This window comes from Grammomys surdaster, unplaced genomic scaffold (genome assembly GCF_004785775.1).
Source record: "Grammomys surdaster isolate TR1022 unplaced genomic scaffold, NIH_TR_1.0 126113, whole genome shotgun sequence".
Lineage (NCBI taxonomy): Eukaryota > Metazoa > Chordata > Mammalia > Rodentia > Muridae > Grammomys > Grammomys surdaster.
The window spans coordinates 7,060,782-7,067,231 of record NW_021620921.1 but is presented as its reverse complement, the minus strand read 5'-3'; positions in this window follow the sequence as shown (position 1 = coordinate 7,067,231).

Genomic DNA, 6,450 nt, shown 5'->3' with positions numbered 1-6,450 from the left:
TTTTTTTTGTGTTTGGAAAGCTATGTGGACTTTGTATGGCATTATACTCTCCATGAAACTTTATCTTTAAGCCTTAATCTCTTAATCTTTATTCTGGACTTTCTGGCCCGAGTTATTTTATTGTATGTGAACATTTGCTCATTTGGTGAACATAAATTATATAGATTGAGTCTGGTTTAGACTTTGCTACTGTATATATATAGGCACTGTATATACAGGAAATTGTCATTTCCTGTGCCATAGGAAATGTTGAATAACACAAAACAGCCTCCACAACCACAAATTGTCCAGCCCTCAATGCCAGCATCACTGAAATTTAGAAAGCAAGAAATGCACAGTGGGTCAGCTGATGAGGTAGTAGTTTCTAATGTTTAGTTCATAAAATATTGTTACAATATTTTAACCATTCTTTATAAATGCTTTAAAGGTAGGTATTACAATGACACTACCTTTTAAAATAAGTTTTATTGGTTATTCAATCAATATTTAACCTCATGTGCAATGAATTCATTACTGGCATTCATGAGGATGGAATTCCCCCTCTCTTAAGCATCTCACTTATGAACATATTTCCTGTTTGTATAATCTGTTCTAAAGACTGAGAAAATAAAGTCGTAACTCTTAATTTCCAAAGCATATTTTTTTTTATTAGTAGAGTTTCCTTTCCAACTCAAGGTAGATTAGTCATATTTATATCTGGAAGTATGATGCTCTCCATGGAGAAGTTTTTGCTAAGAAATTATGCTAAGACCTCACTCAGTGTCAGGAAATAGTTAATATAGAAGAGAGAGAGCTCGTCTCTGCCTGTTAGGAAAGAAGGCAGGATTCAGTTAATGCTCATTCTCAATTCTCTTTGCCCACCTCCCCCATCATCTAAACATCTTATTGTAAAGATTGGATGGAAATTAATGACAATTAAAAACCAGAAGCTCTTAGGATAAGCTCGCTAATGTATTTCATGATCTAGGCTCTTCTTGTGCTGGTCTCCTCTGGGCACCAATCTCGATTTTCAAGCAGCCATTGCAAACATAGGTGAACTTTGAAATAAAAATGTGTAGGGATTAATGTAAGCACTCCTGAGACAGTGCCTCAGATATTCTGGTTCTAGTACAGACTCTCAGTATTTCATACATCTTAATTGCACTCTCTAGGTAATTATGGTTTAACCCCACTAGAATTTGTGACGTATGGCTCAAAACTGGCAGACTTTTTCTACATATTCGGTATTAGTGAAATATAATTTGATACTCCTCTCAGTTCCTTAGTCTTTGTGATCTCCACTGAAAGGATTTGGACAGGACATTCAGAGACTAGGGTGGAAGATAGGGACGTTTAACACAGAATGGCATGAAACACTCCCAGGAGTGAGAGTCAGCAATGGGCAGGGAGACCACTGCAAAGGAGACAATTGCACCGGGTAAGAGTGGACAATTGTCAAAGAGAACACTGTACTACCCTATATTTTTCAGAAGGTTTATAGAAGAGAGAGTGTCTTCTGATGGACACCCTCTCCTTTCTACCCAACAGGCCCATTGGAATAAATTCTTAAGGATAGTGGTATCTCAGGATTTTTATCAAAAAAAAAAAAAAGAAAATCTTTGTCTAGATAAAAATAATAGAATATGTTGTGCAGTTCAAAATGTCATATCTCCATCCAGGACCAGAGGGAAGAAACAACACTGATTCTTTGACCAGTAGTCAAAAGTTCCAGTGTTTTAGTTTGTGATTTTCAAGCTACTGATTATGAGGGAGGGGCCTTCCCCATTCAGGAATATTCTAGCTAACTGCTATTAGGCATGGGACCTCCTCAATTTAGCTTGTTCTCTATGTGTGGACAGTGTCTCTACCATACTTTGTATAAATATCCAGGCTAGTTCAAATATTCTCATCTATGCCCTTTCTATTAGCACAAAATGTACATTTGTTTAAAAAAATGCTAAAGAGTGTCCATCATTTACCTGTTGAGAATTTTGAGCTGCCTAGGGGACAAGCATTCCTGAAAAGAATCAATTAAACAAACAAAATCAAGTCATTCTCCCTCTCCTAAATACAATTCATACCCAAAACTGCAATAAAATCTTCTACATTAATGTCTCTACCAGCAGAAAAGAAATACATTAAGGCATACAAAACCTTTAGCCATTTGTCAGTTATTTTGACTTTTACTATTTTACAAAAACAAAGAAATCTAGAACACTAGTTAGAAGAAAGTGTAGAAAATACATAATAATCAATAAATGATAAAGATAAAGGGAGTTTAAAATGTTACACTCATATGCTCATATTATCAATCACTGAGAAAAATATACTAAAACTTCATTATGAGATCAGAGATAAATATGCATACTTCAAAGACAATCATAAGTATAAAAAGGGTTTAAGAGCCCTTTCCCATTTTTTGCTTAGAGCTTTTTACCTTAGAAAATTTACAATTATAAGTACTTTCCCATTTCTTTGAAATGTATATAAATCCTTTTGACCACTAGGCCTTTTGTCAGTTTTATGACCCATTAAGCTCTTTCTCAAGAGCCTAGGGAGACATCAGTTTTAAATGCTAACAGTAGGAGAGTTAGTTTCTTACTCCCAGTTCTGTGGTGCCTGGGCACCTTGGTCTTACTTGCAAAGTGAGAGCTCTTGTCAGAGATGAGAAATGCATTTTTTCTCTAAATAAATCTAATTAGTTCACAGATGGCCACCCACACATGTTACCTGGAAGAATAGGGGTGAATTATTTGTAACAAATGGTACTGTGGCTTCATCTGGCTGGGATCTCTTGAGAGCATGAATGGATCTTTCCTATCTTCTGGGATCTATGGAACGGTGGGTTTAACTGGGTGTATAATGTGCATATTTTTATTCAGTGCTTATTCAGTGTTAGGACTTCATACCTTCATGGAGACCTCTGGATTGAGATAATTTGTTATTTACTACAAACTATCCAATAATATTTCTATTTCACTCATGCATTCTCTATCATAAACCATTTCTATGAAGCTAGAAATTTCCTTAGAATTATTTTTGTTTATTTGTGATGAACAACGGTAGGAAGTATATTGGGAAGGGATAAGATCTAAAACAATTAATGTATTTTGTTAAACATCAAGTGTGCTTAACTTATGGTAGTATAGGATGGATGAAAAAAATCATGGTGCCTACTTCAGTTCAGCACCACATATTACACAATTTAAAGATGCTAATTTACATATAAAATGTTGTGCATCTATGCCATTCTCTATTTTTAAAATGTATTCATCACTCAACGTGAACTTTGAGTAAAACTTTCAAATCCCTTTTTCCTTAACAGCAGATAACTGATAATCTGTATTATTCTGTGAATTTGCTTGAACTTAAATATTTCATACAAGTGAAAAGAGCAACATTTGTGCTTTCTTTGTGCTTCTTTCAACTAGCATGATGTATTCAATCAACATTTTCTATATCATATAAACAGAATTTCATTTCTTTTTGTGGCTGAATAAGTGTTCATGGGATGTATGTCCCATTTTGCTTATTTATTCATTCACTGATAGACAGTTGAACTGTTGCCAACTTTTGGCAATTCTGAATAACACTTCTGTAAACATTTATGTTTTTCTGCATGTATACCTATGTTGAAGTGTATGGAATTTATTGGCTAATTCTTATGAGGAATCACCAAACAGTTTTCCACAGTAGCTGCATCATCACACATGCTCATAGCTAACACAAAAAGGTCAGCCTTACTCAGATCTATACCATTACTTCTTCTTCTTTTTTAAAGATTTATTTATTTTATGTATAGTACACTATAGCAATCTTCAGACACAACAGAAGATCCCATTACAGATGATTGTGAGCCACCATGTGGTTGTTGAGAATTGAACTCAGGACCTCTGGAAGAGCAGTCAATGCTCTTAACCACTGAGCCATTTCTCCAGCCCACCATTACTTCTTATACCACATTGTTTTCTTCTATCCATGGTTGCACATCAAATCACTTCCCTGATTACCAGTTAGAGATGTCTAACTGATCATTTCTGGATCTTGTTTTTGGAGTAGTGTCTAGCCAAGCAACGTGCCAATTTTTAAAATTGTGTTTTTCATTTTCTGTTAGATTGCAATATATTTTCTTCTTTTTGTCTTTCTTCCTTTTTTCCTTGAAATGTGTTTTAGGTGAAGAATTTTTACCAAAAACAGAACTAGGAATTTGAGCAGTGACAATGTGGCAGTTTTATGGGCTAGCCATTGTCTTTCTGTTGCTCTTAGATTATGACCCTAGGAGTTATTATTTTACTTATCATGGCCAAATGCTATCTCTTCAGGTCCATCAGACTCCCAAACTTTCCACTCAATCTTTCACTGCTATGTTTTAGTCTTATGGCAGTTAAAAAATGGCAGTCTTTGAGAAGAGTTCTGAAGGGTTGCCTAGTTCTGGGAACATTCTGCTATCTACTTTCTCACTTCTTCAGATCCTAGATGCTTTGCTAGGTCACTAGATTTCAATATTCAAGAAAGCTGTTTCACAAATCTGGCTGAAACTGTACCTTTGGAAAAAGGTGCAGGTTTCCCTCCACTAGCTGACATAGTTTTGCTTACCACCAACAGGCAACAGTGCACTGACCTGAGGACAGCATATTCTCGTCATGTTTAAACCTTGTCGGTTTGACTATTAAAACACTCTGAGCTGATATTGCTAGTAAGCTCTTTTTGTTTCTAATTTAATAATAAAGTATGTCCCAAATTTCCCAGAATTTAGTACATGCTAAGCACATTTCTAAGTATTTTGTAAATTATTTTCTTTAAATTTCAAACTCATCTTTAGGCAAGCTTTACTTTCTTGCTATTGTAGAAAAGAAAATCTAAATGAAAATATTGAGCAAAAACCCTCAAGATCCTCAGGATTAGTGGAAAAATGGAATCATAATAAATTTGACCTTAGACTTTTTTATTTGTATTAAAAATTTAAAGTCAGCGTAAAAAATTATGGCCATTAATATGGCCTTTTCATACATGTATGACTTTATTACACTTTGTTCTCATTGGTTTCCTCTCAAAGTGTCTTCCCCTATGTCCCAGTCCACATCTGGTTCATTTCTTTACTGCACCAAACAATACCATCTTCAGTTTTTTTCTCATGTGTATTTCATTACCACCCCCCTTTCTCAGGACTCCTTAAGGTCTCCTCCTCCTGAATCCTGACTATCAAGAACCCAAACAGCAATTCTAGGCACAATTTGAAGATAATAGTTTCCATAAGATAAAAATAATTATGTATAATGAATAAATAATTATTTTAATTATTTTACTTATAATTGAATAAAAATACAATAAATAATAAAATAAAATGAATTCCATCAGTTATATTGTCTATCTTTGTCATTAAATACATTATATATCTATCTATATTCTTAATAATTTTGTAGGACTATCACTACAAAGACCACAAATAGGGTTACTTAAAATAATAGAAATATATTACCTGATAAATTATTCAGAGGGAAGAAATCTGAGCCAGGGTGTCCTGGGCAGATCCAAACCTTTCTTCTAGCTCTAGGGTTGTTTCCTCCCAGCATCTGGTGGCCGCTGCCTTGTCTTTGCTCGTGGCACACTTATTCCACTTCAGCCTTCCATACCACTTCTTTTTCTTGTCTTTAATTTTGTTTGTCTCACTCTGCTTTTTCTGACATGCTACAGGTATGGACTGCAAATATCTTCCATGTCAACATATATTTGTTCTAATCCTTAATATGATGTAGTCTACAGTAAAAGAGACTAGACATTCTCTGCATAAAGTCATAGCCATGGATTATGAGAAGTAAGATCAGGAACACATTTTGATGGGCAACATCTGCCCTATTACATACATTCTCCATTGAACTGTAAAAACAGTAAACTCATTTATACATTCATTCAAAAATAATTGCTAAAGGCCTCCATGATTCTGACAATGAAAAGAAGAAATAGATGACAACTCTAGCTTTGTGGTGCTCAGGGTTTGAAGTAATAAATAAAATAGAGGGCTGGCAGGCAGTGAGATGTCCTGGAAAGGAACAAACAGAAGGGGGAGATGAGGCACTCTGCATGAGGTGGTTAACAAAACACTGATAAAAGGAGTATGAGGTTCATGGAAATATCATTCAAAACTAACCCCATTCCAAGTACAATTAAGGAATTCTATGTCTGGAAGCTTGTCCTGTACAATCTGCATGGGTGCTAAATGGCATTAAAAAGGCCTTTATAATAGGGCCAGGGAACTTTTTATAGAGAGCAAAAGGACAATGTGACCACAGAAGCAAAGGCTACTGTGATACAGTGGCTAGTTCAGCTTCAACTAGAAAATAGAAAAGACATGGAATATAATGGATCCCCTGTTATCTCATAGAGGAATTTTGGCTTTGCTGACACCTTGATTTTGGCTCAGTAAACACACACACACACACACACACACACACACACACACACACACACACA